This window comes from Rattus norvegicus, chromosome 17, assembly GCF_021556685.1.
Source record: "Rattus norvegicus strain SHRSP/BbbUtx chromosome 17, alternate assembly SHRSP_T2T, whole genome shotgun sequence".
Taxonomy (NCBI): Eukaryota; Metazoa; Chordata; class Mammalia; order Rodentia; family Muridae; genus Rattus; species Rattus norvegicus.
Window position 1 is genome coordinate 10,284,189 of NC_141550.1, and position 9,843 is coordinate 10,294,031.

Consider the following 9,843-nt stretch of genomic DNA (forward strand, 5'->3'; position numbering starts at 1 on the left):
ACCCCCTCCCCCATCCTGCACGACTATGTTAACCTTCACCACACACAGCTTCAGCCGCTAACCCCACAGTTGGAATAGAGGCTCCATCAGGCTGTTCTCCAGAACCCGGGACTGAGCAGGCTGCTGTAGGTGTCTGATGGATGAGTGGATGAGTGAGAATACCAGGCCATGTTCTAAGGCTGTGGGTACAACAGTAAAAGGGATGGGTGTGATTCCTACTCTCAGGGGAAAATTGGCAACTGGATTGGATCCATGGCCAAGTTACTGTTTTCTGATTGGATGGGGTGGGCAACGGGGCTGTGTGTGTGTTTGGGGGCGAAAGAGGGACAGAGGGACTGCATTCTTCCCAGGAACTGCATGTAAGTGCAAATGGTGACTGGTGTGTCTTTGGGCTGGGCCACCTGGGTGCAGGGTCAAGTACCTGACCTTTGAGAAGTCGACAAATTAAAAATGGGTGGTGCAGTTAACTGCCTGGTTTCAACATCCTACTGAGTCCAAAACAGCTAGTACTTTAAGTGCTAGCACATAGTAGGTGCTGGAACACAGTAGGTACTTAGTCAACTGTTGAGTGAATGGGTGAGTAGGCAGAGAGTAGGTCAGGACCTGTGCTAGCGAAAAGTGTCAGCTTTCGCACTGACTAGCTCCTTTCGAGGGCTACCCATCCTAACTGCTCAGGGGAGGGTCTCAGTTTCAACACTCTGTCTCGAACATCTCACTATCTGACCAGTCCAGAGTCACAGCTTCCTTCTGCAGAAGATGACAAGATAAGGACTTGACCCACAGTTGAAACTCAGATCTGCCCTGGCCTTCTCTAGAAGGGAAAAGCTGCCAAGAAGGCAGCCAACTGAAATACGGCAAGAGTCCTACTCTACGGCAGGCTTGTCAAGGCTAGCCCTCTCTAGGAGGAGCAGGAGCTTCCCTGAGAAAATGAGCTGAGGGCTGAAACTTAGAGAGACCAAGAGGAATGCAAAGGGCTTGTCACATAGAGGGAACACCATCTGCAAAAATCATGGAGTATGTGTGGTCCAGTAGGGGAATTTGGAAGCATGTGGCTGGACTGGAGGCAGGGTCCTTGAGGCCCACTTGGAAGGAGCCTTAGAGAAGCCAGGGAGAGAACCATTGAAGGGCCTCACATTTGTGCCTCTGAGTAGTGGGGGATGGGATTTGAATGTGGAGGAAGGTGGGAGCCTGGGAACATCTTGCCACGTTTTGGGCAGTGAGAGGCATGGAGATGGGAGAAGCAGAAGCAGGCTTTGTGCTTGATGAGGTGTGGGTTTGGATAAGAAGGGACTCAGCCTCCTGGGCTGGGTGGGATAGAGACATGGGAGAGGTTGTAGAACTCCCACCCTGGGGAGATCTCTGAGTGGGCTCTGGTCCCAGCCCCAGCTCCTGTCCCAGGCTCAGCAGCTGTTAGAGTGTTGCCCAGTGGCAACCTCACAGTGCTGACCTTGGTAACACCAGCCTCTAAGGGCTCCCATCACCCCTGCCCATACTGGTCACTCCATTTCTAGCCTGCAACCTTGCTGCAGTTCCCATGATCCAGGGTATCCACACTTTCTGTTTCTTCTGCTTGGTGCTGCATGCCTGTCCCATGGCCAGCACTTTTTTGTTTTTTTTTTAATGGAGATGTTAGCTTCACTACCTCTTCTTGGATTCTTCCCCGAACGCTTTTGTTAAACAGGCCCATTCCGTGTTACGTACCCCCTTCCTTAATTCTCTTAGAATTTATAGAACCTGGCAAATCTTTTTTTTTTTTTGTTCTTTTTTTCGGAGCTGGGGACTGAACCCAGGGTCTTGCGCTTCCTAGGCAAGCGCTCTACCACTGAGCTAAATCCCCAACCCCCTGGCAAATCATTTTATGTGTTTGTTTTCTTTCTCCTCATTAGACCTGAGCTCTTTGAAGGCCAGGCTCTTATCCTGGCCCAAGAATGATGGCTCAGGAAGACCCTTCTGACTTTGTGTTTGCACATTCGGGAAACAGGAGGATATATTTATGATACAGGGTTACTGACAGCATTGAAGAGACACTCGTACATGGCCTGCCAAAGTCAAAATGACCCCAGGGATCTCACCAGTCTTTCTCCTCTTTATAGATTATGATGTCGAAACTCAGAGAAAGATGGGACAGGTCACACAGCTCAACTAAGAAGTGGTGGGATGGGCTTCTCTGCTGTTGGAGAGGTGCCTGGCCCTGTACCCTGCTCTGAGTAGGCGTTCAGCATTGAGAGCTGGCTCTCGGCCTCTAGCCATCTGCTGCTTGAACTGAAAGACCCTACTTGCTTGCCTGGCTGTCACAGTTTCCCAACGAGTCAGCCACAGGAATTCTAATGGCTCTGTGTGTGTGTGTGTGTGTGTGTGTGTGTGTGTGTGTGTGTGTGTGTGTGTGTGTGTAAAACACAAAGACCTGCCTCTTGCAAATGGAGAAATGTATTTTCTCTGGACTGGCAATTACCACACTGAAGTCTCGGCAACCGTTTTCATCTTGTAGGCACATTACCAAGATTAACTTCTGAACACTATGAAGTGGTGCTTGTTGTGGATTGAGGGAGCAGAGAGGGAAGTGCACACATCGGTGTGTTTTATCATAAGAGAACCTGGGGTTTGGAGGGACTCAGGACAAACCTCTCTAGCTGTTTGATCTATTTTATGCAGGGTGTTTGCTCATTGCCTTTTTAAACGCATTAATTGTCTTAAGGATTCAAGGTTTCTGATGTTTCCTGTTCCATTTGGTCTCTGACTCAGCAATGTATTATATAAATATTTACTGAGAATATACCAGGAATTCTTATAGGCTGTGAGGATGTCACGGAGGAACAAAATATAACCTGCCGTTGCCGTCCTACAGACACCAGGGAGACAGATGGCAGAGTCCTGCTGGTAACTGGCTGTGTGAGTGTGGGTAAATTCCCTTCCCTCTCTGGGCCTTGGGGTTCTGTTGCCCTCCACTATTAGACTCCCTCTTGAAGCATTCTGATAGCCCTCACTTACTATAGAACATGACAGCCATCTCCAGCCTCTGACTGTAAGTCCTCAGAGCTGGGGTCTGCATGTGCATCTTGCTGGCCCTCTCTCTTTTGCCCTCTAACCACACTGCACATGTGGTGCATGTGATTGTGTTTGTGCATATGTTCTCTCTCTCTCTCTCTCTCTCTCTCTCTCTCTCTCTCTGTGTGTGTGTGTGTGTGTGTGTGTGTGTGTGTGTGTGTGTGTGTGTGTCCCAGAGGTAATGTCAGGTGCCTTCCTCACTTGTCTTTTGCCTTACTTTTTTGAGACAAAGCCTCTCACTGGTTTGGGAAGATTATCTGGTCAGAAAGCCCCAGAAGCTTTCTGTCTCTACCTCCCCAGCACTAGGATTCCTTGTGCACACAGCCACACCCAGCTTTTTAGCTGAGTGCTGGGAATCTGAACTCAGGTGCTCATGCTTACACAGCAAGCACCTTATGAACGAACCATCCTCCAGCCCTCAGATGTATTCTCTGAGTGCCAGGGCTCCCTGAATATCTCATTGTTTAATCCTTACTGAATCAATCCCCTTGAAGGAGGGACTTGGATTCATAAGAATATGGAGGTCACAAAGACAACTTCCCTGAATTCACCAAGTGTCTCCGTGGAGGGCTGGGGTCTGTGCTAGGCAGTCTAGACCCCAGGTCATGCACTCCTCTCTGCCACTATTGCCTCTGCCTGTCTACCAGTTTTGCCCCTCTCCTTCCCCAAGAACAACCTGACACCTACCCACTGCCTGTGTAGGGGTTGGTCTTATGCACTATATGTTGAGTTCTGTACCCCAAGATCAGGTTGCAGTCAGGACATGGACATTGTATTGACCATGTACTGTAAAGAATGCTCCCCAATCTCTGATTGGACAATAAAAGGCTGGAGCCTGTGACTGAGCAGGAGAGAGAGGAAGGTGGAACTTGAGATTGAGTAGGGGGTCTCAGGTGGGAACATGAGGAGAAAGGAAAAGGTAGAGGAAGAAGGAGGTCCCCATGAGGCAGGATGGATCATAAGCAGAGACCATGAGCACAAGGCCAATAGGAGCTCACATTGAGGACAAACATGAAACAGAGCAAGTCTTACTTGGCAAGTAATGGGGCATTTATCTGGTTATTAATAGCTTAGCCAGGTTATAACAGTCTTGGGACCTGCCCAGTTTAGGTTTGTAGCTTGTAAATAAATAAATTCTGATGTCTCTGTGTTGTTCACTCGGGAGGTAAACAGGAAAGAGCAAGGCAGAAACCCATAAAATTTCTTTAATATTTGGCACCCAACATGGGACATAGACTCCAAGCCTAGAAAACTCTTGGCTAGGAAAGTGATTTCTTAGTCAAAGAGTGGGAGAAGACCAAGAGACCTCAGTCTGCCTCCAGGGGACCTCCTAGAAGCCCCTTTGAGCAAACCCTTCTTTGTTTTGCTTCCTGGAGCAAACCTTTTGCTTCAGTGATACAGCCCATGTTGGCCCTGGCCGTGGGGTGATGCTTTTTTCAGAGTGTGTGTGTGAAGTGTGCTTCCCCACAGACATGACTGTTTTTTTGGACACCAGTTCCATGTCACCGTTTCCACATCTGTCTAAGTGTTTTTCATAATTGTCTTTGCATTGCTTTCAATGATGGTGTCTACTCTGAGTATGTGAGCCCCAGGGAAGCAGGTGTCGCATGTGTCCAGTTATTCAGTGTCACTGGTACCTACAATGCTTGATGTGGAAGAGCTAGTCAGTGACTAAGTGTCTTGAAGGAAGAGTAGAGTCCCTCTGAGGCACTCTGCATGGCATATCTGGATCTGTTAGCTCAACCTAACATCACAGGTGCACGCTTACTATCTGTTACTGGCTTTGCCCATGGAATCTTCTGCCCAGGCATGAGGCAAGTTCATTGGCTACTTTCTGCTGACTTCCCATCACTGGGGATGTTAAGAGCTCCTTGTTTATTTCCTCATTCGTCTTTCTTTAACTTAGGGTAACTTATGAGTTATTACCCTTCACAGTATTTCACAGGGTAGGGGCTCTCCTGAAAAGGGAAAATACAAACTTCTAAGTCAGAACACCAGAGCCCAATCAAGGCACAGCCACTCAACATAGCTGTCACATTGCAGCAGTCCCTGGAGAGACTTTATACTCTAAAGAGACACAGAATTCTGAGTTCTGACAGAGCCTGGGCCAAACACTACTCACTGACTACATCAAAGGAGCTGTAGTCTGTAGCCCAGAGGGAGGTGTGGCCAAATTCAGGGCAAATGGAGAAAAAGGCTTCATGTTCATTGGGGTAATCCTATCAGGACTAAAAGAAACTGAGCAGAACTCCACAGAGATGGAGTATGGGCGTCTGACTTCAGAGCCCTTTGCTAACAAGAGCCGGGGAGCCACCTGGGAAGTAAGCACAGTGGCCAGAGGACTGGTGCCACTAACCTACCTTCAAGTCACTTCTAAAGCCTATATGAAGGAAGCCTGACAGGTCCCAAAGACTAGCTGGCAGACACGACCTTCATCCTGGAGACTAGGTAAACATCCCCTGCCCTACTTTTAAGGAAGGAAATAGCATATTGCTAAATGTACCAGGAAATCCAAAGGCCAAATCTTCTAAGCAAATAGTGAACCGAAAAGCTGTATACATGAACCGTTCAAAGATCCTGGCCCTGTTCAGTACTGGGGACACTCACATTTCAGTAAAATGTGACTTATTGATCACCACGCCTCCATTGTATGAGTTCACGATGAAGGTCACTTGGAGGGGAAACTCAGTTTTTCTTTATAGGACTCAATTTGTCTTTTTGATTTTCTTCGTGGATACTGGCTGGTGTGCTGTCATCATAAAATTCTGGCTGGGTAACATTTGTCCTCTCCCCACTCTTCCCAAAGGAGCTCCTTCTAACGTATGTGTCAGCACAATATGGCTTAGTCCTCAAAACTTCCTGCTGAAAACTGGAGAGAACTAGAGGGAGCAGGGAGCTCAAGATTTAATGACATCTAAGGTGGCACAGCATCTGGGTGACAGAAGGGGTTATTGATGTTGAAAATATCTCTGCACACAATGATACAAAGCCTTACACGATGTCTTGGGCTTTTTAAAAAAATTAGTGTGTGTATGTGTGTGTACGTATATGTGTGGTGTTCCTGTGGTGTGTGTGTGTGTGGTATGTGTGTGTGTGGTGTGCATGTATGGTGTGTGTATATGGTGTGTGTCTATGTGGTACGTGTATATGTGGTGTGTATGTATGGTGTGGTGTGTATGTATGGTGTGTGTATGTGGTGTGGTGTGTATGGTGTTTGTATATGGTGTGTGTCTATGTGGTATTTGTATGTATGTGGTGTGTATGTATGGTATATGTATGTGGTATATGTATATGTGGTATGTATGTATGCTGTGGTATGTATGTATGTATGTGGTGTGGTGTATATATGGTATGTATGGTGTGTGTATGTGGTATGTGTTTATATGTGGTATGTGTATATATGTGGTATGTATGTATGGTATGTGTATGTGGTGTGATGTGGTGTGCGTGTGTATGCGAGAGAGAGAGAGAGAGAGAGAGAGAGAGAGAGAGAGAGAGAGAGAAGAGTGGATATGTGTATAGGGGAAGTTAAATTAGTCAGCCACTGAAGATAGACAGTGTCATCCCTCTACCCTGCTCCCTCCCTCTCTAAGGGTCTCCTGAAGTACAGACTGGCCTTGGACTCACTTTGTCACCAAGGATAACCTTGAACTCTTGATCTTCCTGCCTCCATCTGGATTACAGTTATGTGTTACTGTTCCAGGTTTATGTGGTGCTGGAAATCAAACCCAGGGCTTGGCACACGCTTCGCTGCTGCCCTAAAGGCTGAGCCATGTCCCTAGTCCCTATGTTTTTCCTCTGTTATAAATATATTTGAAACATTCCATCCAGAAAGGCACTTTGGGGACTGGCCTCAGCCTTCCATCCTGGGGACCTTCTGGCTTGGTGACATCATACTGGCGGCTGTGATTTCATACCCCCAGGCCTTTATACACAGCTCCATCTGTCTGCCATCTCTTTTCTCCCACAATCCAACACTCCTGCTTCGGAAATCCCACAGCCTTGTTTACTAGCCTGAGTACTTATCACACCATATTTTAATTGTACTTTTTGCTTCCTCTGCTGGCCTGTGGCAGCCTTGGGGGCACTTCTTCATCCTCCCAAAAGTGTGTCCCCAGAACACGTTTTCAGAAAGAATAATTAATGGTGACAGCTACCCAGTTTATTTATTTTCAGTATTGATGTGCCAGGCACCGTACTAAACGAACCTTATAGCTATGACGTTAAACCTTAACCCAGTGTGTACTGTGTGCTATTCAAGAAGGGGTGCCCTCTTGAATAGTCAAGGAGGTTTCAGGAGGTTATTTACCTGTAGCTGTGTGCCAAGAAGGCTAAAGCCGAGGCTGGGTTCAGCCTAGAGGCCACCTGTTCTTCCTCCTATGGAACCATATAGTTCCAGGAGTTAAGGAGCCTGGGTTCTAGGCTCAATTCTACTAGTAAATTGCTGAGTGATTTTAGGGGACACCTCTGCTCCCTAGGCCCTATCTGCTTGCGAGAGTCTTTGAGAGAACTAGCGGGTCATGTGACACGCGGGCCCTCCCAGCTTCAACTCCCGAGTGGAGATTTTTCTTCTCCGGTTGGTTTTCTGCCCAGGAGCTGGCTTCCCTGTCTGGGAACCTCCCAGCTTCTCATGCTCAACCTCTTTTCTAGTTAATTGTAGTCTCTCAGAGCAAAACCGCCTTTACAACCTGCTGCCCAGGTCGCTTCTGCGTCCTCCCTCCCTGGCAAGCTCGGATTTTTCTTTAGGTGGGGGTGGAGCCCTGGACAAGAAGGAGGGGAGTCTGCCGTTGCCCGGCTCCTTCCAGCGGCTTCCCTGTTGTTTCTCAGCCCCTTCCCCCTCCCCTCCGACGGAAACTCAGCCTCACACTTTCTAGGGATGTTCCGGGCAGAGCCGGAGCCAGCGGTTGCAGCCAGCAGCCGCAGGCTTCTGGGTTGATCTCTCCCCAGTCCGCCACCCGGAGGTGGGGTGGACATTTGCAGGAAAGGGGGGCGGCGCACTCCTTCCTCCCAGTGCAGACTAGGCCCAGCTCGCCCCGCTGGAGCCGGGGACCCTCCTGTGCCGGTCCCCTCTACCCTCTCTCCGAGTCCCAGCTGAGCCCCGCCATTGCTCCGCCAGGCCTCGGGGACTGCAGACCCAGGCTGGGGCCGCGGCGGTGACTAGGCCTGGGTCCAGCGCGCCCGCGCCGCCACTCGGGGAGGAACGGGAGTCCCCGACAGGGCAGCCTTCCGCCCCCGGAGCGTCCAGGCCCTGGCGCTGCGCTCCGTGGGTCGCGGCCGGGATGCCGCGTCCCAGTCAGTCCGGGTGCGAGCGCGCAGAGCCCCGGGGGCCGCTCGGACCCGCGGCGCGCCGAGCCCCGCCGGAGCCGGGAGCTGTCCCCGGGGCGGTGTGGAAGGGAGCGGGGGAGCGGGGGAAAGCGCTGCGGAGGGAGAGGCCGGAGCGGCGGCGCGCAGGGCTGCGGGCAGCGCGGACCCTCGGCCAGGGTCTCCCCGGGCCACTCGGCTGGCGACGCGGAGCGAGCGCGGTCTACGAACCTGTTGGAGGCTGCAGTTCCTCCGCGGCCGACCAGGGCGCCCGGGACCGAGGCTCTGGCCCGCCTCTCCCTCCCGTCCTCCTCACTCCTCCGCCGAGACGCTCCCTCCTGCCGGGCTTAGCGCGAGCCACACGGGGGGCGCAGAGCCCCTCTAAGGTCGCCCCGAAAGCTGGCGGAGCTGCAGGGAGCACAGCTCAGAGGCCTCCCCCAAGGGCAGCCCGGCTCCCAGGGAGACCCGAGCTTCCTGAGAAGGGAGGCGGGGGCTGGCTGCTGGGACAACAGCGAGTGGCAGAAGAAACGGCTGGGAAGGCAAGAGGGAGACAGGGGAGTTCCCTAGACTCCTAACTCTGCCTTGAAGTTCGGGTACACGGGGTGGGGGTGTCTGTTGCTAGGACATCCCGTCTTGGAAATCTCTTTCCCCTCTCTCTCCACATCTGTACACCTACCTGTTCAGCTGTAGACACCACTCAGCTGTCTTTGATATCTCATCCGGATATGTCATTAACCGACCCCCAGGGAGAGCTTTCTGAAGATGGGATATTTAAGGTCATTCACTAGCAAAAGGCCGAATCTCCTCCCTGGTTATCTCGCTTATCCTGGTTCTCAACGTGAGAGAAGACTCATTCTGAGCAGACTCATCCCGGGCTTTAGCACCCGTGCCCCTTACCTTTTGGGAGCAACCTTACTACTTAGGTTTATTCCACAAAGTGAAGCGTCCTTCGTGTCAGTGAAATCTCTCGTGCTGTAGGGTCAGCCTGTAAGTCCCTTTACTAGATGTTTAGTCGTATATTATAATTATTTATTTCCACCCCGGCTACCAGTCCTGTAAAAGCTGGATCCACCTTTTTCTCGGGATCTCCACCACCTAGCACACAATCGCTGTTCACTTGTAACTGTTAAACCAGGGAACTCCCTTCTCTTCATGTGACTGCTCATTTGATTTCCATATTTTCATCGCAGCCTCCAAGGCCCCACTTGGCAGCTTTACCACCAACACTTGTCCTCTGAATCACCAACTTCCCTTCCAATGACCTCAATTTCTACCCCGAGCTGCTTAAAAAATATATATATAAGTTGCTATTTTCTTTACTTGTCACCCCCATCATCGTCTCTCACAGGGCCAAATCCTTCTAGTCACTTGGATTTTAGCTCAAATGCTCAAATACCACTCCCTCAAAGAGGTCCCTCTCTGACCATGTATTCAATCAAAGTGTGTTCAACACGTTTGTAGACGACAGCATCACATCACAATGCCATCCACTTGTAG

The 9,843-nt window shown here is 50.3% G+C and overlaps 1 protein-coding gene across 3 annotated transcripts in view; it reads right to left on the reverse strand.

The window, feature by feature from the left end:
* Cplx2 (complexin 2) overlaps positions 1–9,076 on the reverse strand; it is a 73,117-nt gene extending 64,041 nt beyond the window's left edge. For 2 of the 3 annotated variants that reach the window (XM_087589695.1, XM_087589693.1), the window contains exon 1: positions 8,578–8,822. The gene's annotated coding sequence lies outside the window, so the exon portion shown is untranslated. Of the gene's footprint in view, positions 1–8,577; positions 8,823–9,022 lie in introns of those variants that run through there. The other variant, XM_087589694.1, reaches the window with a different exon arrangement.
* Positions 9,077–9,843: the final 767 nt, after the last annotated feature.